General features: G+C 33.7%; 1 protein-coding gene and 1 long non-coding RNA gene across 2 annotated transcripts in view; one reads left to right on the top strand and one right to left on the bottom strand.

Moving 5' to 3' along the window:
- Positions 1-26,530, top strand: part of LOC127702710 (uncharacterized) — a 241,411-nt gene that overhangs the window by 194,855 nt on the left and 20,026 nt on the right. The gene's annotated exons all lie outside the window — the stretch shown is intronic.
- On the bottom strand, positions 929-4,117 carry LOC127702726 (uncharacterized). Its single transcript, XR_007982555.1, has 3 exons — positions 4,082-4,117; positions 1,348-1,443; positions 929-1,028 (listed from the first exon to the last, which is right to left on the bottom strand). It is a non-coding gene; the product is annotated as an uncharacterized LOC127702726 (long non-coding RNA).

Genomic DNA, 26,530 nt, shown 5'->3' with positions numbered 1-26,530 from the left:
TTAGGTCGAATGCTGGTTGAACTGTGGTCAGTAAATGCCGAAAACATGTTGAATGTTGGTTGAACTGTGGTCACTGTATGTTGAAATCAGGTCGAACGCTGGTTGTTCTGAGGTCAGTGTATGCTGAAAACCTGTCGAGTGTTGGTTGAACTGTGGTCAGCGTATGTTGAAAATAGGTAGGATTTGGGCCCATGTAGACTGTTTTAGGCTTAACGTTAATGCAAGTTGAATCTCGAAATGTGGTCAATGTTGAGAATATGATTTTGAACATTGGTTTAATTGTGGGTTGTCAATAGCTGAAATCATTACCACTTGTCAATAGCTGAAATCATTACCACTTATTATATCCATCAGTGCCATTTTATGTGTAATAAAACTTTCACAAAACTATATGTACTAAGTGGTGGTAGTCATGTGTCGGTGGTTGATATACATGTAGTCTGTTGCAGAGTTTTTTATTTAGGAGATTTCTGCCTGTTCCAATATTTCCCTTTTTGTATTTCGCTAAATTTTTTGATCAAGTGGAAAATAAATCATTCCCTTTGTTTTGGTAATTATTATACTGGTAATGAGACCACTCACTTCTGAATCTGGTGTTTATGATACAAGACTTGACAAGAAGAACAGGCACAACTTATTAACCTTACCAGGCATAGATAATCTTGAACTTTATTGTAGTGTCAGTTGGCATAAATTTTGACTTGGATGGAGAGTTGTCTCATTGGCACTCATACCACATCTTCTTATATCTATATACATTTTTGTACTTTCATTTTTCATAATAGACAGGATCATGTTTGTTCATACACAAAATATGTTTGTGACATAAAACAGTAATTATATAACATGTTGCTCACATATGCATCTTACAATTTCAAACAAACACAAACTGAATACTTAATTTTATTTAAAATATTAGTCCTTTTGCTAGACACATTCCCGATATCTCTGGGCGTATTTTAGATATATTGCACACTAGTTCCACATTGTTGTCCATGTTGCACATTTGTGACTTGTAGCTATAGCATCTGCAACAGAAAAAAAACATATTATACTATCTTTATCATAACTAGGTTAATATTATTTTGCAGCTCAAATAAAGAACACTACTGTAATATGTGAAAAAATAATCTCTGTGCAATGATATTGGTTTTTTTTCAAATATTTATTGAGAGCAACCATGTGCTTTTTTTAAACTTGAGTTCAGATATAATAAAAAAAAAATTTAATACAAAAAACCTATAGATTTTAGTAGACAATGATACGAGAGCACATTTAAAAGAAATTGTGACAAAATCCCACACAATTTTTAATGTGGAAAACAATGATATATATTTCAATACTCACCTCTTATTATTTCAAAAAAGCTTTAACAACCAAAGGCATGTTTATTCTTTTTACCCGTCATGTATTTTTCAGACATGGGTTTATTGGTGAAGACATCTACAAAAAAGACACTTTTAAGTGCAGCATTTCCAAATTGTCACAACTCCTTCTATAACTATAAATCTTTAAGTTCAATTATTTTTATTGTAGCATTAAGGGAAATTTGTCCTGCAGAATCCAACAAGATTCTCGAATCAGTGGGGGATCCGGAAATTTTCATAAGGGGGTCCACTGAGTGCATAAGAGGGGGCACACTCTAGACATGCTTCAGTGATTTCTTATACAGTCAACCAATTTTTTCCCTCAAAAGGTTCGCCTCTGGAACCAAGGGCTTTAGAATTAATTTTAATCCTAAATCATAGTTTGAAGATCTCACAATAAGCTAATGGCATTTCAATTTATTTTATCTTGACAGTCACTCATCTTGAAAAACAATAATGCACCACAAGCACCAAGATCTTGACAGTCACTCATCTTAAGAAACAAATAATATACCACAAGCACCGAGATCTTGACAGTCACTCATCTTGAGAAACAATAATGCACCACAGGCACCGAGATCTTGACAGTCACTCATCTTGAGATACAATATTGCACCGCAAGCACCGAAATCTTGATAGTCACTCATCTTGAGATACAATATTGCACCGCAAGTACCGAGATCTTGACAGTCACTCATCTTGAGATACAATAATGCCCCACAAGCATCGAGATCTTGACAGTCACTCATCTTGAGATACAATAATGCCCCACAAGCACCGAGATCTTGACAGTCACTCATCTTGAGATACAATATTGCAACGCAAGCACCGAGATCTTGACAGTCACTCATCTTGAGATAAAATAAGGCCTCACAAGCACCGAGATCTTGACAGTTTCTCATCTTGAGATACAATAATACACCACAAGCACCGAGATCTTGACAGTCACTCATCTTGAGAAACAATAATGCACCACAGGCACCGAGATCTTGACAGTCACTCATCTTGAGATACAATATTGCACCGCAAGCACCGAGATCTTGATAGTCACTCATCTTGAGATACAATATTGCACCGCAAGTACCGAGATCTTGACAGTCACTCATCTTGAGATACAATAATGCCCCACAAGCACCGAGATCTTGACAGTCACTCATCTTGAGAAACAATAATGCACCACAGGCACCGAGATCTTGACAGTCACTCATCTTGAGATACAATATTGCACCGCAAGCACCGAGATCTTGATAGTCACTCATCTTGAGATACAATATTGCACCGCAAGTACCGAGATCTTGACAGTCACTCATCTTGAGATACAATAATGCCCCACAAGCACCGAGATCTTGACAGTCACTCATCTTGAGATACAATAATGCCCCACAAGCACCGAGATCTTGACAGTCACTCATCTTGAGATACAATATTGCAACGCAAGCACCGAGATCTTGACAGTCACTCATCTTGAGATAAAATAAGGCCTCACAAGCACCGAGATCTTGACAGTTTCTCATCTTGAGATACAATAATGTCCCACAAGCACCGAGATCTTTACAGTCACTCATCTTGAGATAAAATAAGGCCTCACAAGCACTCATATTGTTCAGTGGCGGATCCCGAAATTTTCATAAGGGTTGGCCCTAAGAGGGGGCCCGCTCCAGTCATGCTTCAGTGATTCCCTTTATAATCAACCAAATTTTTCCCACAAAAGGGGGGACCCGCCTATGTTGTTCGTATAAAACCCATAAAACAACGCGTTTCGGCAGATAAAGCTTTGTGTGGTCACCTTAAGATGCTTTAGCTGTATTTGGCAAAACTTATAGGAATTTTTGGTCCTCAATGCTCTTCAACTTTGTACTTTATTTGACCTTTTCAACATTTTTTTATTCGAGCGTAACTGATGAGTCTTTTGTAGACGAAACGCGCGTCTGGCGCAAATACAAAATTTCAATCCTGGTATCAATGATGAGTTTATTTACTTTCATATAATTCAAAATGAGTATTATTCATGGATTATTTATTTTATTGATATATTTCATTATATTTTTAAATATTTCATCAATTAATATTTTCAGCATGTTAATTTGCTATACTCAAGCAGTAGTTCAACTTTGAACCTTTGTTTACATATTTCTTCAAACTGCAATAAATTCAAGTCTTTCCGACGTGATACGTCTTTTTTAAATTTTACGTATACATGCATATGGGTTATGTTTAGATATTAAAACTAAAGGAATATTGTCTATTTCCTTGAATTTTTTGGGCTGTAATAATTCAGTACGGTCAATTGAACAAGCATCTATTTCGACTTTATCATAACTCAGTATCAAATAAACCACTTTGAAATTGGTCAGATTGTGTATTACATTTGTAATTTGTTATGGTCACACGTGTTTCTTATCCGCCGAATTGCTTCACATGATTAGTAAATCTTCGGAATACATGCTGTGAGTGACATCTATTCTGATGCAGAGAAAATGATTTGTTTGTTTTAAATGTATTTCAAGGTCAAGAATGCCATGCGTTGTAAATCTTTTAATTACATCAACATATAAAATATCGAGTTTGAGATTAAATAGGTGAACTTCAAAAAAGGGGTTATAATGATTTGCCATACTTGCGGGGACAGCGAATAATTACAGCTACAATACTGTTAACATTAAATTATCATATAACTATTATTAAAGCAAACAATGAATGAAAATTATACTTACTTTGCACTGCTTCGAACAACTGTTAACTTGTTGTGGTAATCATATTGGCGCAAAATAAATTCGAAATGTCGGCCTCATACGCATGCGCAAATTAGAAAAAAAAATCTCTTTCGCGTAAGTTAATTCATTCGCTCTTATCGTGTAAATTTGAAGATTTATATACACATGCAACAGAATTCCAAATTATTAACATTTATTCCCAATAATTCCTGCAAAGTTGTATATATATAAAATGATTCAATCTCATCTGGAATAAAATTTCGGTCGACACTTAAAGTCATCAACCTTAAATAAACCTTTTATCAACGTTATAATTTCAACCTATTAAAGCATTGAAAGCATTAACTTAAATTCAATGTTGATTCGACGTTGACAGTTCAACGTTGATATTTCTAACCACAAATCAACGTTGATTCAACAACGTGATTTAAACGTTGATAGGATTGACGTTGATACAACGTTGATTTTACGTTGATCAACGCTACAACCAAATTTCAACATATTTTCAACGTTGGTTCAACGTTGTGTGCCTGCTGGGAGGGATTTTGCATCGGAAATAAACACATTTATTTTAAAACCAGTTGTTGGCATGACACGGGTTATGTTCCTCTCATATATTTTATGATGGTATTATACTAAACCCCTTACGGGAGGGATTGTGTTTGATTTTCATATGATGAAGACATAATCTTTCAATCATTTTAATTGAGGTCTGGAGCTGGCATGTCAGTAACTGCTACTAGTCCTTAGTTTATTTATGTATCATTGTCATTTTACTTAGTTTCTTTTGTTATCTATTCTGACATCGGACTCGGACTTCTTTTAAACTGAGTTTTACTGTGCGTATTGCCGTGTGTTTGTTTTTTTCTACATTGTCTAGAGGTATAGAGGGAGGGTTGAGATCTCACAAAACATGTTTAACCCCGCCGCATTTTTGCGCCTGTCCCAAGTTAGGAGCCTCTGGCCTTTGTTAGTCGTGTATGATTTTAATTTAAGTTCATTTATATGTTTTGGAGTTTAGTATGAGGTCCATTTTCACTGAACTAGTGCACATTGTTGTTTAGGGGCCAGCTGAAGCCCGCCTCTGGGTGCGGGATTTTCTCGCTGTGTTGAAGACCCATTGGTGGCCTTCGGCTGTTTTCTGCTCTTTGGTCGGGTTGTTGTCTCTTTGACACATTCCCCATTTCCATTCTCAATTTTATCTTATAGACATTGTCAGACAAGGATTAAGAAATGTCTTGAACAGTTTCGATGAATTATGATATTTGATATAGGTTTTATACATGTACTGTACCTGTCAATTTATAACTATATAAATATTACACAGAATTCTATAGTAAATATCTCTTTTTCAAGATAATGGAAAACAAATCTTTCTGAAAGGTGTTTTGCGTTTGTTTCTTAGAGACAAAGTAATAAATACATATCCTTCCTCGATTTAAATGACTTGATTAATCATAAATTATAAAAATAGGTACAATATCAAACCAGACTCAAGCTAGCGAACATTAAGCCAGCCAACAATAAGATGCATCAAGCTAGCAAACAATAAGCCAGCGAACGATAAGAAAACGCGCCAATCTGATCATGCCTAAAAACCGAAGACTTGCAATAACATGAAACGTCTTTTGAAATCTGATGACAATCATTTCCAGTAGGAAGACGAAATACAATTCATTTTCACAAAGACAAAATTGGACTTAGTTATTTGTTTATTAAATACAACATTTTTTAAAAGCCGGGCATCTAAAATTCCTTTTAGCTAATCCTTTCTCTTTTTAGTGTTCTCTTTTTAAATGGGTTTGTCGTCTTTATATATTATAATGAATCAATTAATAACAATAGTTCATACTAAACTAGTGTAACGATAAAAATAAATCTTCTAGCTTATATATATGCGTTTGAAAAGGAAAGAGAAAAAACAGATTGATTTTGGAACGTCAAGAAATTTTTGTCAGAATTTCAGTTGAAATAAAAGCTGATAACTATACGCAGTTTTCTTCTTTTGACAAAGAACTAGTAACTTTTTAAATTATTCAAAGGTATGTCGTTAAACCGGTAATTTATTTATCATATTTCGATAGGAAGAGTGATTAGTGTAAGAGTGACACACAAATAGAAAGAGAAATGAATTGACTTAAAGATTTTGGTTAATCTAAACGAAAATGTTTTTGAATCCAAGATTATAACAACTTTTAAAATAATCACAAATGATAGGCAAAGGTCTAAGGTTGCCTGGACCAAAAGACCCAGGTGGGTAAAGTTACGGATCGTCTACAAATGAGGTCCAAAGTTGGGGTAGGGTTACCCAATCCCCTACCTTCTTTAATTCATAAAAATGTCCCTACGGCAAAGCTTTTGTCCACACTAAGTACAAATGATAGGCAATTGCCTACCTAAGATTGCCTGGACCCAAAGACCCAGGTGGGTAAAGTTACGGATCGTCTACAACTGAGGTCCAAAGTTCGGGTAGGGTGACTCAATCCCCTACCTTCTTTAATTCATAAAAAAGTCTCTACGGCAAAGTTTAGGCAATTGACTATCATTTGTCCCTAGTGTGGACAAAAGCTTTGCCATAGGGACTTTTTTATGAATTAAAGAAGGCAGGGGATTGGGAGGGGTCGGCTCACCGTACCCCAACTTTGGACCTCAGTTGTGGACGATCCGTAACTTTAACCACCTGGATCATTGGGTCCAGGCAACCTTCGGCAATTGCCTATCATTTGTACCTAGTGTGGACAAAAGCTTTGCCGTAGGAAATTTTTATGAATTAAAGTAGGGAGGGAGTCGGGTCACCATAATCCCAACTTTGGACCTCAGTTGTGGACGATCCGATACTTTACCCACCTGGGTATTTGGGTTCAGACAACCTTAGGCAATTGTCTATCATGTGTATCTAGTGTGGACTTTTTTTAAGAATTAAAGAAGGGAGGGGTCGGGTAACCATACCCAACGTTTGAACCGTTCTCCGATTATTGTTCTAATGTAAAACTGAAATAGTTCGTATTTTTTTTATTCCAACCTTATTTTGTTAATTCGAATCAATGCAAGGGACTTGCCTTTTTTGAAAAGCTGTAATAATTTTGGATTTGAAGATTTTGTCGGTTAAATTAGCAAAAATCTTCATCAATTCATATCTCGTGCTACTTGTGTGTCACTGTCACAAAAAACACATTTCCTATTGAAATGTATTAAATAAATTGTTCAATCGTACCAAAACGAACACTGGATATTTATTAGCCTTGACTACAACTTATAATTATGGATGCAAAATTCCGTACTTGACGTTCCAAAAACGGTATGTGTCAGTATGTGTCAGTATGTGTCAGTATGTGGATTTAATTTCATCTTTACACTAGATAAGTATGGTCTACTTTTATTATTTTTTTCATTATTATAAAGACAGACGTTTGTAATCAAAGGTAATCAAAAGGGAGAGGAGTAGCTAAAATTAATTTTGAAAATCCTATAAGAGATGCTCGGCTGTTTAGAAAAACTATGTTGTTTTAAATATATATGTAATAAAAAATCAATTTTGTCTTTGTGAAAATGTTTAGCATTTCGTCTTCCTACTGGAGATGATTGTCATCAGATTTTAAAGGACGTTTTATGTTAATATAAGTCTTCGGTATTTAGGCGTGATCAGTTTGGCTTATTGTTCGCTAGCTTGAGTCTGGTCAATATCATTACATCAATTATGGGAAAAGCTGGGTCATTTTAGTGACCTCAACAGATATTTGACACACTCTAAATCTTCCTCTTTTTGGTGAACCCACTCACAATTCCAGGATCCTTTATTTTAACTATCCGAATGAAAGTTCATCTTATGGGTAATTGTGTTTTTCGCTCTTGTGGACGAATATCTGAAATCTTCGTTTAACCATCAATAATATTAATGACTATATTTCGGGTAATTCAAACACTCGTTTGTTCGTATAGAAACAACTATTCGTTAATCTGAGCATGGAACAAATACTTTATATAACGGACTATAAATGTAGACACAAAAGATAAAAAAAATCTAAGCGAAATTTTGTATCCTGCAATGCATGAAAAAATGTGTTGTATTTCGATTAATAACACGTGTTCTCGGTTGATCGTAAACACGTAGTAGTCCATCATGCATTGTTACTCATTTAGGGGATTGGTCAAAAACCCAGGTAAAAAAATTGCGTCATACGTAAATAAACATTATATTTCCGAGGACATTAGTATGCTAATTTATGCATATCCATATAAGGTAGTGTTCCCGACCTGTTTAACATTTAAAATCATGTGTTGCATTCTCAGTAACACTTCATTTTGTGTTTGAGATACAATAGATAAGCCTGAGTTTGAAATGTCGAATTGTATCTTTTTATTGAGCTCAAATTCATTTTGTTTTGTCATTAAATAACTGCTTTTCCGACTTTTCCAAATTACCAAGTTATTTTCTTGGTTAACCCCTATTATAAACGAGAGAGCTAAAGTTACAACTTAATTCTCGTGAAACTAGGCATTCTTTTCATTAGACGTTTATAGTCACGTTGATGATTTTCATTGTAGACGAAAATTAATACAAAATCGTATGAACTCTAAGTAAAGGAATAGGATTACAAAAATTATCCATTACTGAAACAAAAAATTTTGTTAAAACTACCAATTCGGTGGCAGCAACCTAACAATGGGTTGTTCGATTCGTCTGAAAATTTTAGAGCTGATAGATCTTGACCAATTGAACAATTTTACCCGAAGTCAGATTTGCTCTAAAAGCTTTAGTTTTTCAGATATAAGCCAAAAACTGCATTTGACCCCTATGTTCTATTTGTTGCCATGGCGGCCATGTTTGTCGATGGATCAAAAGTTCGGATACAATTTATAAACTAAATACCCTAAGGAACATTTAGTTAAAGTTTGAAGGTATTTGGCCCAGTAGTTTCAAAGGAGAAGATTTTTGAAATAGTTGACGACGACAGACGACAACAGACGACGACGACGACAGACGACGACGACGACGACGACAGACGACGGACGCCAAGTGATGGCATAAGCTCACATGGGGCCCTTCGAGCCCCGGTGAGCTAATAAAGACCGTGTTATTTTGTTTTGTTTAACAATTTATTTGGTAGAGCAGCATTATGCAAATATGAGCAAAATAACTAATGGGTAATACGTCCACGAAAATAACCAAAAGACATAAGATATGTAACAAAAGACGTGTCTTTTTAATATTTCAAACTCTAAAATGTCCATAAAAGTAATGAATGAGTTTTAACAGAAAACATTAAAAATCTGCCATAAGTTAACAACCAATTCCGCAAAAAAAACAAAAAATAGGAACTTTGTCAGTAGTCGTCATATAAATATATGACGACTACTGACAAAGTTCCTAATTTTAGACAGGCACATGCATTTTTTTTTATAATGAATTTTCTTTATTGTAACAAATAGACTAGCACAACATGTATGAACAAAGGTATACAGAATGGCATATTCACACAAAGGAAGTATTAAATAATTAAACAACAATTGAATATATGATGGTGCAACGATGTCATCCTGGTTTGCCCACTTTTAATTACATGCATATGTAAACATAGGGGGATTTGTGGTTTTAACAATTATAGTTTATTTCTGAATTATAGTCATATTTTTTACCTTTTATTTTACCTGTAAAATTTAAAAAAAGGAACTATAATCTGCTATTAAATCAAGGAAAAATGCAAAAATATTTTATATTTTATATAGTTTTTAGCAGGAAAATGTATTGTATTTGACCCAAAAAAAGTAAAAATAGACCAATGTGTGTATAGAAAATGTATATTATTTTTACACTTTATCAGCAAATAGTTTTCATTGTTGGTACATTCTGAAAAAAAAAGTAAAAACGTAAAATAATGAAAGTGAAGAATAGAATAAATGTCATTTAAATTTCTCTTTATTATTCAACTTATTTTTTTTTTAATTTTTAATAAATATACTGTTCTGAAATTTAATATTAAAAATATCCAATTAATTTTAGCAAATAGAATATAAATGCAACTGTTCAGTAGCCAAGCTTTACATTTGACACACCAACATCAGTTACAACTTCACCAGAAACAGAATTTACTGACTACTAAACAGAAACCAACAATGCAGCACGGACAGTTTTCTCAGGGGTAACCATGAAACGCTGATTCTTCCATTATACCCAGTGTATTTGGCAAAAGGCACAGAAATGTGGACCACAGTCGTACAGACATTCGTATAATAAAGAAAATGAAGACATCACTCGACTTATACGACGAGCCACAGTATTACCTCTGGTTCCAGGGTTGCGTTCAATGTCGTAGCGGCTACATAGGGCTACGTAGATTTATGACTATTGAACGTGTAGCTAGCCTAGCTGCTACATAGATATTGATAGCAGCTAGGCTAGCTACTCGTTCAATAGTCATAAATCTACGTAGCACTACGTAGCCGCTACGATATTGAACGCAACCCTGGTGTAATACCACCAAATCATAGTCCGTCACATGCGGAAAAAGGGTCGAAATAAAAATATTCCCTTGAATTTGACAGTTGTAGGAAATGTATCCTACATTTCATGACAGTAAAAAAAAATCTGTGTCATAGATATATATCTATGGTGTTTCAAAGCACCATTATTTTTTTATTAAGTGTTTCTATAGAATCTTTTGGAAACTTGAGGTTACATGGTTACTAAAGTTTGTACACAGAAAGTAAAAGGATGAAATTTGATTGGTCAACCTCCAGTGGTAGTTATTTTCTTATATGAATGAAACATTATGTGAATTTTTTTCCATAGTACTGGACAGAATAAAACATGCCAAGTATTTTTTATTTGAAACACAGATAAATTATGCACATTTTTTTAAAAAGTGCAAATTTTACAAAGACTAATAGGGGGGAATCAATGGTGGTATTACACCTTCCAACCCACCTTGTTGAGGCTGTTTAGCTTAAAACTTCAGAAGACATTGGTGAAGCTGACAACATACCCGCTACAACAACATTTACTGATGACGTGACAGAGTTCTGGGTTGAAGGTTATTGCTTTCTAAGGAATCACTACTACACAGAAGGACCACGCACCACCAATCACCTGGAAGGATGGCACATCAAAATTAAGAAGAGACTCCAACATGTCAACCCCAACATGTACGAGATCATTGAGTAACTGAAGAAGACCCAGGTACTGACAGAATGTAACATTATCCAGTATGCAGCAGGAGGAGCCCGCCCACCAAAAAGACACATATACAGAGTAATAAACACCAGACTCCAACTACTGAAAGACAGATACCAACAAGGACTCATCATGATTGACGCAGCATCCCATCTTTTCCATTTGAACTGAACAACTTCGTGAAATATTGTAATTACTGACTTTGTGAATATATTATTTTGTGACTTTTGAAATATATATATAAAAAAGATTGCATTTCCCATCATTATACATATAGTGCCCCATATTACTTATTGTACCATATAGCTTTATTTATTTCCTTATGCAATGCATTTATATAAACTTGATTCATATATTATATAAATTATGATTGCAATAAAAGACAACTTGTATTGATGTATTTATATGAAAATCATTCAAAAACTATGAAATTATTAAGACACTTTTATAACTGAATGTCAATGTTTAATCATTAGTAACTGTTGTACACAAATGAATCGATTGCATTGATAAAATTATTGAGAGAAAAAATATTTGATTTATTTATTTTTTTTCTTTACAAATGAAAATGTAAAATAAGAAATACCCGAATATATAGAAATCACTAATAAACTATATACCCAAGTTGGAACAGACTATACAATTGTATGCTCATTAAACCTTTTGTCTTTTTTTGTTTTCTTTACTAATAAATAATTGGTATAATTAAAGGTGGGCAAACCAGGAATAAACCGGTGCAACAATAGGTTGAAAATAAATAATTTTCTTATAACATTGGAATCTTATTTGTTCTTGCAATATCTATTAGTGGTGTTTCAATCAAAATTCGACATTTATTATTTATTCTATAATAGGGGCCCAGGGACTCCAGTATTTGTTATATTCATCTACAGAGAGGTTTTTAAATGAAATGTATTTTTCTAAGTTCAAGTGTTCCTTTAAATAGTTTTTTAAAGCATTTAAATTTGGCAAAACTTCTTGTAATTTTGTTCGGTAAATATAGTATTTTGAAAGCAGAATAATCTTATTTTTAACAAAATTCAATTTAACATTTTCGTAGATACCAAATAGAATAATCATTATATTCAAAGGCAGTTCAATATTTGTCATTTCAAAAATCCAGATGTTTAGTGCATGCCAGAGACTGGCGACCATCGGACAGCTCCAAAATAAATGTTCTATGGTCTCTTGTCCTTCTTTGCAAAATGTACATATGTTGCTACTACTTATTTTCATCTTGTAAAGTAGTGAATTAGTTCCTAAAATTCTATGTATAATTCTATATTGGAACCAGCAAAGCTTAGTGCTTCTGGTATATTTTGTACACGAAGTGTGTATTTTTTTCCAGTTAATACCAGTCATATTAAGATGGTTCTCCCATTTTTCCTTTGCAGCAAAAGTAATATATTTCTCATTCAATACTTTGCACATGTCCTTTGAAACTTTTTTTGATTCAAAGAAGATACTTATGTTAAAAGGTAGTATTGCTTGAATCTTTTTCTCCTTTACTTCAATATTGATCGTTTTAACCACTCATTAAGCGAATGTGCTATTCCATAATAATGTAAAATATTTGGCCTAAATTGATATAATTGTTGAAAATTTTGAAATGACATAACTTTGTCCTGATAATCTAACAAGTCATGCACTGTCCAAATTCCAGCGTTTGCCCAGTTTTTATAGTAGACTCTTTAACCACCAATTTTAATGTTTTCTACCTCCCTTAAAGAATAAGATATAATTTCTAATTTGATTAAGGGTTTTCCAAGCATCAAAAACCTCTTGCCAAAATTTATTAGGCCCAATATAACTTAGTTCACTAAACTTTATTTGCTCCACAATAGAGACTAATCTCACCCACTTTGAATTCGAATTATACAGCCGTCTTACCCATGTAAGTTTCAGTCCCTGTATAAATGCTTTTAAATTTAGCATTTTTAAACCACCCATATAATAATCTTGACATGAAAGATCTCGCTTGACCTTATCAGGTTTATTATCCCAGATAAAAGCATACATTTTATTTGTTAAATTACGTAACATATTCTCATCTGGACTAGGGATAGATAGAAACAGATGATTTAATTTAGATATGACCAAAGTTTTAAAAATGGTAATCTTTCCAAAGGGGGTGACATACTGTTTTGACCATTTTTTCAAAGTGTTGTCTATATTATCTAAAACTGGCCTATAATTTAAATTAATCATTCTATCTAGGTCGACTGAAAAAGTAATTCCAAGGAGCTTAAACGTACTGGAGCCCCATTTCAATCCCCACTTTACACAAATTTGATCCTGGCTATGTTTTTTGCTACCTATCCAAATAACACTTGTTTTTTACTTTATTAATCTTAATAAGTCCCGAGTTTTCAGCATGCAATTGGAGAACACGAAGAGATGCATCGAGCGATTCTGGCGAGCCATCTAATACCAATGATGTATCATCTGCATATTGAGAAAGTACAAATTCTGTATCATCTATAGTAATATCTCCTTACTATTTCTTACCAAAATGCCTAATTTTTCTGCACATAGCAAGAAAATATAAGGGGATAAAGGATCTCACATGCATTTTTGTTTTTAATTTCAACCTTTACTATCAATCAGTAAATGTACAAATTACAAAAACAGATTCGTTCCGTCAGATGCTTATAACTGATTACGACATTTTTCACGATTCCATCACTGATACTGACATTATAAAAGCAGATGATCAGGAGAAAGCAGCACACGATGCTGATGAAAGTATAACTTTGCTAAAAGAAATACACAAAAACTCAGTTTCAGCCTTGCGCGATACTAGTAGTACTGTTTCAGCAAACAAAACAAAAAGCAAGAAAGATCAGCAAATTTCCCAGGATACTTCTTTAGTAACACCGATCGACCCTTGCGTATGCAATGGAACAATAAAAGATAAAAATCAGATTCGTTGTAATTTCTGTCAAGAGTGGTTCCACGAAAGGTGCGTAGGTGTCGAGAAAGACGACCCTATTGGCTTTTGGACATGTCCTGATTGTCGCAAGATTCCAACACTGATAAAAGCCATGGATAAAAAACTCGGTTTCGTCTTACAAAACAATACGAACTTGGTCCAGGAATTACAAAATAAAAACGATCAAATACAGATACTTCAAAGTGAAAATGATCGATTAAGATCTCTTATTCAACAACGTGTCGGAACACAAGTTGAGGAGCAGTCCGATGATGATAGCGACGATGAATCTGATACAGATAGCAATTCCACAGCATCTCTTAATGTCTCGGCATTCGAACAAAATGCACAGAGCCGCAAGCCAAAGGGGACTTTATTAATAGACAGTTCGATTATCCGAGATTTCAATCAGACTAGATTTCAGTTGGATATCGCTCCGATTTGTGTCAGAGGAAGCAAAATTTTCGATATAACGGCAAAACTACTAAATCTGCCAGAGGATTCCTATCTCGAAAACATCATCCTGCAAGTAGGAAGTAATGACTGTCTTGACAAAGGTTTCCAAGGTTGAATCGTTCAATGAAGAATATATGACTCTTGTAATGAAAGCCAAATCCTTATCGGAAAATGTTGTTGTCTCTGGTCTTTGTCCTCGTCTCGATGACAGATTAGGTAACATTCACAAGGCAAATGACATACTCCGAAAAATAGCCAATGATGAAAATTTGTATTATATTGATAATGAGAGTGTCCTCCGTTTGTAGAACGGTTCGGTAAATACAAGTCTCTACGAACCGGACGGTATACACCTGTCTATTCATGGTACCTATACAGTGGCTAATAATCTTAAAATTAATTCCCAGAAGGCAAAGATAACATCAGAAGAACGACAGGTATTGATAAGTCAAGGAGTGGACCAAATTAAGTCTCAAAATCCGAAGTCCTCTAACATAAGACATGTGCAAAATACGTCTAGCACCAGAAAGCACGTACCGTACAGGAAACAAAGAGATTATCGAAAATCTAGAGAACAATACAGAACGAACAACAGATCATACAATTCAAACAGAAGGGATGACAGAAATCGTACATATAACAAAGCGTATATGAGAAACGACTTCCACAGGAGTAATGACACTTCGTCCCGCTATGAGACAATGCAAACAGAAAATGACTATCAAAATTCATGTTGTTACTGCGGTGGATTTAATCATACCGCCTCTGTATGTAGATATGAAAATATGTTCAATGTAATAATTGTTATGAATATGGCCACAAGGCCAAACATTGTCAACATTAGGTTGTAGGCCATGAAGAGAGTGCCGTAAGGATAGGCAACTCTGAGAAAACGGGTTTTCCTGATGCAACTTCGTGTACGCGGAAAAAACTTAAACGTGGTAAAAAACATAAACGAAGTAAGAAAAAGTCGATAGGGACAAAACCCGAAATCGTTATTAATTATCTTAATATTCGCGGTATGACATCAAAGATACATATGTTTAACAAAAATTTACTTAATGATTATGTTTCAATTTTTAGTTTGGTTGAGACCTTTCTGAAAAATGATGAACGCCCCTCAAAACTAGATAAGTCTTATAATTGGGTTGGAAAGTGTAGGCAAAATGCCAAAGACAAAGGGGGTATAGGAATATGCTTACATGAAAATTACCCGATTCTAGATGATAATTTATTAAATAGTAAAAATGATAGGTATGAAAGATTATGGGTACTTACACGAATCAATGGACTGAAAACTGCTGTAGGGGTAGTTTATTTGCCAAATGATGGTATAAATAAACCAAAAACAGACGAAATAATGTTTCAACTTCTTGAAGATGTTTCAAACCTATATTCATTAGGCTATGAAGTTGTCATCACTGGCGATTTCAATGGGCGATGCATTGACATATGTAAATTTACCGGGCAAAATATAATGAAACTGTCCACTTCATACAATGGCCGTCGTTTAAGTCAATTTGTTGAAGCCTCTCAGCTAATTATTGCAAATACTCTTACTTCTTGTAGTGGACACTACCCAAGAATACTAAATAATCAAAGATCAGCAATTGATTATATTCTTTTATCCTCAAATATAAAAGAAGCCGTATCACGTGTCTATATTGATGAATCTGGAAATTTTGACCTACATAGCGACCACGTTATCCTTAGAGTAAACATTAAATCGAATACAAAATCCCTAAAACCTAAAAGTAATACAAATGCTATATTTTGGAATATCAATGAAAAGACGAATTGTCCTGTTTTTGAAAGTAAACTGCGCGAAAACTTCTCTAGTTTTAATGTATTTTGTAAAGAAACTATGAATGTTGATCAAATATGGAACAGCTGGAAAGAAAAGGTAGAAAATGCAGCTATAAATTCAATCGGTAAGGCAAAAACTGTCCGGAATTATAGAAGTTTTTGGGACAAAGAGTTAGATGAACTTTTAAAACAAAGGCGCGAGGCAAATCGACTTAAGCGTATACATGATAAAAACCACCCACACAACAATGAAGTAGGCCAGCGACTAACAAATATCTATAAAAAACGAAAAGAAAAAGTTCACCAAGCTATTAAAAGTAAAGAGCGTTTAGTAAAAATGAAACAGTTCACGAGCAAATGCACAAATTCAAAAAATAAAATTAAAGGCTTTTGGGATTTTCTTAAATTAAAGCAAAATGCTAGTGTGCCATTCGAAATAATAGATCCTGTTAATTCAGGTGTAACATTAACGGAACCTGATCAAATTAATAAAGCCTTATCTGATCATTTTAATTCAATAGGATCAATGCAAAATAGCAAAACCGAATTAGCGAATGATGTTGAATCTTTGATGTACAAACTAGATAACTATTTGATTCAGGCGGAAACACCTTTATTGCTTTCAATAGACCGACAAGAAATTACGCAAATTATTAAGCGAATCAAAAACAGTAAAGCTAGTGGGTTCGACAACATACCCAATGAATTTCTAAAATACGGTGATGATATACTTGTTGATTCCCTTGTTGAACTTTTCACTAAGATAACCGATTTGGAATGCATTCCTGTTGAATGACATAAAGGTATTGTAAAATTAATTCACAAAGGAGGTTCGGTTCATGATTTGGCTAATTACAGAGGCATAACCTTAACTTCAAATGTATATAAGGTTTATTGTAAAATTATTGAGGACAAAATTATGAATTATATTGAAGATAAGAACTTATTAGGTGAAACTCAAGGCGCCTTTAGAAAAGACAGAAGAGTTGAAGATCATATTTTCACTCTTCATGGGCTCTGCTCCTTAAGAAAAACAAAAAAGGAAAAAACGTTTCTAGCTTTCTTAGATCTATCCTCTGCTTTTGATAAAGTCTGGAGAGATGGTCTTGTTTTATCTTCTTTGGCAAAATGGTATTCAAGGAAAATGCTGGAAACAAATACGTTCCCTTTATAAAAATGTAAGTAACAAGGTCATTTTTGGGAATTACGAATCAGACTGGTTTGATCAAGAATTTGGCCTAAAACAAGGATGTATATTATCTCCTACGCTTTTTTCTATTCTAATGTCTGATCTTGTCTCAATGATAAAAGAAAAGAATCTCGGTATCAATGTAGCGACTGAAGTTATAGGTAGTCTACTCTTCGTAGATGATATTGTTTTACTAGGGAAAACCGAAGAAGAATTACAAACCCTATTGAATATTGCCAGTGAATTTGTTTCTAAATGGAACCTAAAGTTTAATGCCAAAAAATCAAAAGTTCTAGTGGTAGGAAAAAGACTTAACGCATACAAAAACTGGTTTCTAGCTGATGTTTTAATTGATGAAGTAAACGAATATAAATACTTGGGAGTTTATTTCTCAAGAACGTTAAAATTTAATCATCATATCGAGAAATACCTTGAGGAAAACTTTGAAAAGAAACTTAACTATATTATTCGCGTTTTAGGAGAACATGGCGATTTTAATCGGTATAATTTTGGCTGTGCTTTGTGGATTTCGATTATACGTCCATCCATTGCTCATGCTTGTGGTGTATGGTACCTAACGTCAAAATCCGGAACCGAAATGCTAGACAGCTGGCAGTACAAAGTCGCAAAAGTTATAATAAACTCTAAAATGAACTTTCCAAAATGCTCTGTGTTATCAGAGTTAGGATGGGAATCTCTAACAAATTATATGGACCGTCAAAGGATCATATATTTTGCTAGATTAGACTCTCTACCTGGTACAAGATATTGCAAAATGATTTTTACCGAACTTAAGTTATTAAAAAATGAATATTTTAATCATATTAATGGCATATTCCAGTCCACTGGACTGGACCATTGTATACATGGAAACGTTAATATAAAAACATTTAATAAGTTTTTTGGTATTGACGCTTGTAATAAGCTGAAGTCCGAAATTCTAGAAAAGCGAAGCCTAGGTGATTATCGTTCATTTTATGTCACACAAGCACGACAATCGTATTTATCAAATGTAGACAATTTTTGGGCCTCTCGTCTTAAATTTCGGGCTAGAACGAATTGTCTTCCATTGAATGCTGTTTTATTCCGCATGAAATTGAAAGATAGTAATGCATGTGAAACGTGTTGTACCGAAGAATCCGTTTTACATATACTGTTAGAATGCCAAGCATATACTGATATTCGAGAACGTTTCCTTTCCGATTTGCACGATTTTCTTCTTAATGCAGGAACCGGCGTGTTTTTCTCAGAGTTGCCTCGTTTTAATAAACTTCAATTTATTATCGGAGACATAGCTTTTTTGTTCGGTGATGATATCGGGAAAAAGGTTGATGAAATGGGAAAACAATATCTAACTTCACTCATTAAAGCTCGCAATGAGTTGTTGCATGTTAATGTCTAAATTATTTAAATGTATGAAAGTTTGAAATTGTGTCAAGTTTATGTGAATATGCATGTATTTTTAGAAAAAGTCTATGTATATATGTGTAATCTTTTAAAAATGTCGCAACGTACTTTTACGGTTTCTTTTATTCACTTTTTTAATTTTTATTACCAAATGTTGGGTTTTAAAAGAAATTGTTTTACGAATATATTGACATTTTCAATGATAGTGATGTTTTTATTTATGTACACTGTATTTATAATATTTATAGTTTGTATGACGCAAACACTAATACCCTGTTGGTGTTTGCCCCCGATGTAAAGGGGTAGTTTCTCAATAAATATATATATATATACAAAACGTACAAAAAGAACATACGATTATGCCATAAAAATAAATACACTTTTTATTAGATTTTTGCACGCGAAAAATATCTTCACAATTACCATGTAAATTATAATATCAAGGTTAAGTCAGAATGAGTTCATTATTAAGAATTGAATGCTTCTTTTTGTAACGTCATTGGGGTGTAGAAGCGTTGACCGGAGTACATTTTGTATGAAGCACGGAAGCGCTTCATTCTAAAAATGTGCGAACGGTCAACGCTTTTACAACCCTATGAAGTTACAAATAGAAGCATTCAATACTTATAATTACATTTTTTAGCTAGGATCATGAAAAACGATTTTTATCAAGTTTTTATTTAATTTACCTGTGCACTTTATTGTGGGACCTCGTGTAATCATGAATGATAAATTTCATTGTGTAATGAAGTTGATTAAGGAATAACGCGAGATTGTAGTTAGCCAATCAGAATAACATATTATAAATAATGAAACATACATATAATGTAATTATGTAAATATAGAGGTAGGGTGAAATTTGTTAGCTTGCAGGGTTGAAAATATAAAACTTATCTAGTCCTACTGACATTTTGATTTTACTGTTCATCAGAGAATATCAAAACTGAGATAATTTACAAACCTACGCTAATCTTTCGATTGGAGAATACTAAAAAAAAATTCAGCGGTAGCATCACTTTCACGAAGTGCAAAGTAAAGTGAAAGTAAAAGTGAAAAAGTAGTTTTCCATAAAGACATTCGACTGATTAGTCAAAATGTAAGTCAGCAGAAAATTATTTCATGTTTTTAGTAGCCTGTGATTTAGTATTGTCTAAAGATGTTATGTAGTCAATGTTTTTATTAGTCCTCTACCGACGAAGTCGAAGGGGACTTTAGGTTTGCACTCCGTCCGTCTGTCTGTCCATCTGTCAGTCCGGCAAATCAGTTTTCCAGACTTTTTTTCTTCGTGCTTGAAGATATTGATTTGATATTTGGTTTATTGATTTATCATGACAAGTTACAGGTCTAGTTCAATTTTCAGGATTTTAGCTTTTCTCTTTGTTCAGTTAAAGCCCTTTCCCTTTTAAATATTTGATGAAATACTTATTAATTAGTAGATTTCTGTTCAAAGGGAAATAACTCATTTTTTAAAAGACAAAATGACATTTGGGATTTTTTCCTTTTCTTTGGTAAAAATTGTTTGAAGAGTTTATTGGTAGGTTTTTTTTGTCATTCTTGAAATATTGATTTGATAATTAGTATATAGTTTTATCATGACATGATAATTTGTGCAGAGTTATGGTCTTTGGACATAGAAAATTCACTTAAATAATCAGTTTTCAACAGTTTTTTTCGTCATCCTTGTAGATTTTGACTTGATATTTTTTGTAGTTTACACCATGACAAGTTATAGATCAAGTTAGAATTTCGTTCCATTACAATGAATTTTTAACCGGTAGGGGACTATTTATTGTCATGCAATATTCACAGAATGCTTGTTTCCTTTATAGTACAGTTTCTATATTTAAACATTTAAGGTCAAGGTATAGTAAATTTGATCTGTGGTTCATGTCGTTCCGACCCCAAATCGATCCGGCCCAAGTCGTTCCGGCCCTAGTCGATCCGGCCAAAATCTATCTTGGATTTGTATTGGGAAGGAACGACCTGATACTGGTTATGTTATAGATTTTGGTAAATTTTGCTTACAACTTTTCACGTTGAACTATACAGGCCTACGTCCCACACAATATTTCGACTACTAGTAAAATTGATCGTAAATATAGCGAATTGTTAACGACTTACGATCAATTTTAACCTCAAGACTTCTTGTGAAATGCAGGCCTTGTCAAGTATCAGTATCCGTCAGCAATTCGCATATTATCTTAGATATTTTTTTAGCAGGAACTCCGTTTGATAATATTCTTGTAACAAACTAAGTGTTACCACAAGTTGGATTTAACACCATAGATTCAGACTTCCAATCCTCTTATAAACTATGAAAAGGGGATTACTGGAATATTATTGAATTCCACAATAAGGAAGACATTTTGGAAATAAACCATGAAAAATATGTAGTTCTTTTTATATCTAAAGGAAAAACCTATCAACACATAAACACTTGGTTAGAAATACTCACGCGGTCAACAGAGTAGAAAGATTGAACCATCGTTGTATTACAGGAAACGACAAAAACAAAGTAAACACTGATGATAGGCTGAAACTGGTAGACAAACCATATATGCGCTTCTAGGATCTGGTGTGCATGCACGTACAGCAATGTGCCCGTTAGTACTTTGCAAAATTCAGAAAACATATGAAGCTCCGTGATATCTTTATGGCTTGGAAGTGCAAATCTGTACAAAATCTGACACATATGAGCTATAAACGCTACGGAGAAAGATATTTATACAATTCTCAGTCTGTCTAAAAGAACTTCATCCTCTGCCCTCTTCATTTTACTTGGAGCGGAATCACTTGAAATAGTATTGGACCGAAACAGCGCTCTTTATTCGTAACAATCTCCTGGCTTGAAAATGCAATAGAATAGAAAATATGATAATGGAAACTGGAAATTGGGAAAGACTTCGTATTCATAGAATCATGCATAAACAGACTGGAACAAATCTTAGATAAATATATTTTAAAACCAAGACATATTCTAGAGAACCCTCCATCACAATACAAATGAAAAACACACCAAAAAGGGGCCATAAATCCTAGTAGACACTGTTCAGATATATAAGAAGAGAAATGTTAAACAGCTGTCCGGATTTTTTTTTATCGAATATTGATCAATTCAGTAATTTAAATTGTTATGCTATTAACTCATTTTATATTCCATATTTGAGCTGTTTTTCTTATGTAGTATCGATTATGTAAATGGATAATTTGCTAATCATTGATTTTACCCATAATGGATACTCTATTTGAAATCAAAATTTATCTTATTTTATCTTTTAGACTGAAGCAAGTCTGAAATGTTTCTTTTTTCTGCTTTGAAAATTCTATTCGGGTTCATTCTGGGCATTAAATCGCTGTTCCTTTGCTATTTAGCTCACCTGGCCCAAATCTGATCGTATAAAAATGTTTATTAGGCTAAGATCTATCTGCCCTGAAAATTTCAGACAAATCAGACAACCCGTAGTTGGGTTGCTCCCCCTGAATTGGTAATTTTAAGGAAATTTTGCAATTTTTGGTTATTATCTTGAATATTGTTATAGATAGAGATAAACTGTAAACAGCAATAATGTTCAGCTAAGTAAGACCTACAAGTAAGTCAACATGACCAAACTGGTCAATTGACTCCTTAAGGAGTTATTGCCGTTTATAGTAAATTTTTAATATTTTTTTGTAAATATTTGTAATCTTTTACAAAAATCTACTCTGAAATTACTGAGACAAATTTAACCGAACTTGGTCACAATCATCATTAGGGTATCTAGTTTAAAACATGTGTCCGATGACCCCGCCTACCAGCCAACATGGCCGACATGGCTAAAAATAGAACATAGGGGTAAAATGCAAGTTTTGTCTATTATTTTTTGAACCGTTATAAATGGAGAAAATCTGAAAGGAGCAAAAATGTTCAGAATAATGAGCTCTACCAATTGTCCATACACATCAAAACTATTATACACATTATTATATGAGTTATTACCCATAAATGACAAATTCTATCAATTTTTTTTCATTTTTGCCTATTATCATGAAAACTATGATATTTAGAGAGAAAAAAAAAATTTCCGTTATGCCTTATATGATTTAAATTATAATAGATAAATAGACACTTTAAATGATAAAAAGTCAAATTTTGACGATTCAGTTAGTAGACTGTCACTCTTCATAGGAGTGATTGCCCTTAAATGAGGATTTTTTTTCCCTCTTGTTTTTTGAGCAAAAACTAAAGGAGATAGAGAGAAACTAAACAGACTAAAAGATCAGTAATACAAGATCACCAAAATAGAGAATTTTGTCATGAAGTCTATTCTCGTCTACAATGTTGGAAAGTGTCCTTAGTTTGATATGCACACAGACCGAGGTGAACGACACAGGCGCTTTAGAGCCTCTAGTTGTGTATTCTTTGCTGTGCATGTTCTAATTTTGTGTCGTGGATAGATATCCTTTGTTTTTCTATTTCATAAGGTCTTGTCTTCCAGTATTGTTTATGACATAACCTTATGAAAACTACTGTGAAGTACAGCGCCAATGTAAAGAGTTTGGGAGAGCATTTCAGCAGGTAGAATACTCTGAGGGGCTGGGAGCACTCTTTGATGTGGTATTGTTTATCACTGTTTTGTTGATGCTGTACTGTTTTTTTATATATTCTTGCATATTACTTTATTTACCTATTGCTAATTTACTGATCAAGATTAAACGAAGGGGAAGATAACTTGAAAAGGTTATTGCTGCTACATGATCACGTGCCCGTCCCAAGTTTGTAACCTTGTCAGTGATTTTCGTATGTCAATTTTAATGTTATTGTTTTTATACGACCGCAAAAAAATTTTTGTGGTCGTATATTGGTATGACGTTGGCGTCGTCGTCGTCGTCGTCCGAAGACACATTAGTTTTCGCACTCTAACTTTAGTTTAAGTGAATGGATCTCAATGAAATTTTACCATAAGGTTCAATACCACAAAAGGATGGTGGGGATTGATTTTGGGGGTTATGGTACCCACAGTTAAGGAATTAGGGGCCAAAAAGGGGCCAAAAATAAGCATTTTTGTAACTTCCAGACATAACTTGTGTGTAAGTGTATGGATCTCTCTGACATTGTACCACAAGGTTTCATATCACAAAGGGAATGCTGGGATTGATTTTGGGGGTAATTGCCTCCAAATTTTAGGAATTAGGGGCAAAAAAGGGGCAAAAAACAAGCATTTTTCTAGTTTCATGACAATAACTTGTGTGTAAGTGTATGGATCTCTCTGACATTGTATCACAAGGTTTCATATCACAAAGGGAATGCTGGAATTGATTTTGGGGTAATTGCCTCCAAATTTTAGGAATAAGGGGCCAAAAAGGGGCAAAAAACAAGCATTTTTCTAGTTTCATGACAATTACTTGTGTGTAAGTGTATGGATCTTTTTGAAATTGTACTACAAAGTTCCATATCACAAAGGGAAAGCTGGAATTGAGTTTGGGGGTAATTGCCCAAAAAGTTTAGGAATTTGGGGCCAAAAATAAGCATTTTTCTAGTTTCCAGACAATAACTTGTGTTCAAATGTATGGATCTCTCTGAAATTGTAATGCAAAGTACCATACCACAAAGGAAAGGCTGGGATTGAATTTGTGGTTAATTCCCTCAAAATTTTAGTAATTAGGGGCCATAAAAGGGCAAAAAAACATGCATTTTTCTAGTTTCAGGACAATAACTTGTGTGTTAGTGTATGGATCTTTATGAAATTGTACTGCTAGGTTCCATATCACAAAGGGATAGCTGGGTTTGAGTTTGGGGGTAATTGCCCTAAACGTTTAGGAATTTGGGGCCAAAAGGGGGCAAAAAAACAAGCATTTTTCTAGTTTCCAGACAATAACTTGTGTTCAAGTGTATGGATCTCTCTGAAATTGTACTGCAAGGTACCATAGCACAAAGGGAAAGCTGGGATTGAGTTTGGGGGTGATGAATCATAAGGGGTTCAAAAAATTGGGGGGATTTTTTTTTCCCTTTTTTTTCTTTAAAATTTTCTATTTTAAATTGGTTATTTCTGATTCATATATAAAAGCAAATAATAATGATATGGTTTGAATAGGTAAATTGAAAATTTTTTAAGTTCTTAGACCACTTTTATTCTGTGTGAGAAACCTATGCTGTGTCAAATATTTAATTACAATCCAAATTCAGTGCTGTATCAAGCTTGAATGTTGTGTCCATACTTGCCCCAACTGTTCAGGGTTCGACCTATGCGGTCGTATCAAGCTGCGCCCCAGCGGAGCATTTTATTTGGTTTTGTTATTTAGATAAATTGGCGATGTTGCCAGATATTTGATAGTATGTGTTTATATTTTCACAACATTTTTGACTCGGTTCGACTTAGAACTTGACATATTATAAAGATATAAATATATGTGTTTTTGAAATCTGGATGTAGTAGTTGGCAATATGTGATTGTGTATTTGAATATCTGCAGAGCCAAACTGAGACACAAACTTGGTAGAATGTTTATATGTGCTCTTGAATTCCATATAATTCAACATAGGTATTTCATTTAATATCCCAAACTTAAATATACTAGGCTTTGTACATCTAGCATAATCAAACAGGTGTCCTCTCAGCAAGAATTTGGAGGAAACCTTGGCATCATCTCACTTATGTATTGAAATTAACATTGCAAATAATGGAGCAATATGCCTGCATGTGTATTCATACAACCTGTTTGGACAGGAAAATGGGTCCCATTGTCAAGCCTAGTATTAAGAGTGCAATGCTTCATGAAAAAGGTTTATCAGTGTATAACAATTATCTTGCAAACTTTAACATTGATAACCGAAGTCAATTTACAGAATACTGTACAAAGCAAAATCAAATGACAAGGGAAATGCGCAAGATTAAAAAAAAACAAACTGGTAAAAGCCATACTTTGTTAAAAGATGATGAAAACAACATGATTATAGATTTGACAAAAAAAGAAGGAAAATTTGAAAGAAATATATGCTATTAACATGACCTTGTGTGTGATACATGTATATTTCACAATAAGAAAATGGACTATGTGAGCATTATACAGCACAAAGAATAAAACTTGGCTAGGACAGTTGAAGTAAATTTTGGACTGTTGCCACTTATACATGAAAACAATATTTTTAAGAGATCTTAAAACCAACTATGACACTTAAGTGTAATATGAATGATCAAAATTCGCCACGATATAGCCTTTTTGTGCTGATGCAGCGTAAAACAATCACACATCAATCGATGAATGTACAAAAGGGTTCAATTGATAACCAATTTTGACCTTATTCTAAAGAAGCCAGAAGCTTGTACATTTAAATTGTAAAATAAACAAAATTCCAATATGAAAACTAATATGAAACAAAGCATAATCATTCATTTTATTAAGAACTTTTAATCAGAATGAAGCTTAAATTTACATCATACAGTTAATAATTATATCCTCTGTAGGCTCGAGCTCTGTGAGCTTTTGTCATGATACTCATGACTTATTGTCT

Source organism: Mytilus californianus, unplaced genomic scaffold (assembly GCF_021869535.1).
Source record: "Mytilus californianus isolate M0D057914Y unplaced genomic scaffold, xbMytCali1.0.p SCAF_5, whole genome shotgun sequence".
In the NCBI taxonomy this organism is placed as follows: domain Eukaryota; kingdom Metazoa; phylum Mollusca; class Bivalvia; order Mytilida; family Mytilidae; genus Mytilus; species Mytilus californianus.
Note: the sequence above shows the minus strand (reverse complement) of the source record. Positions and strands in the feature narration are given on the sequence as shown.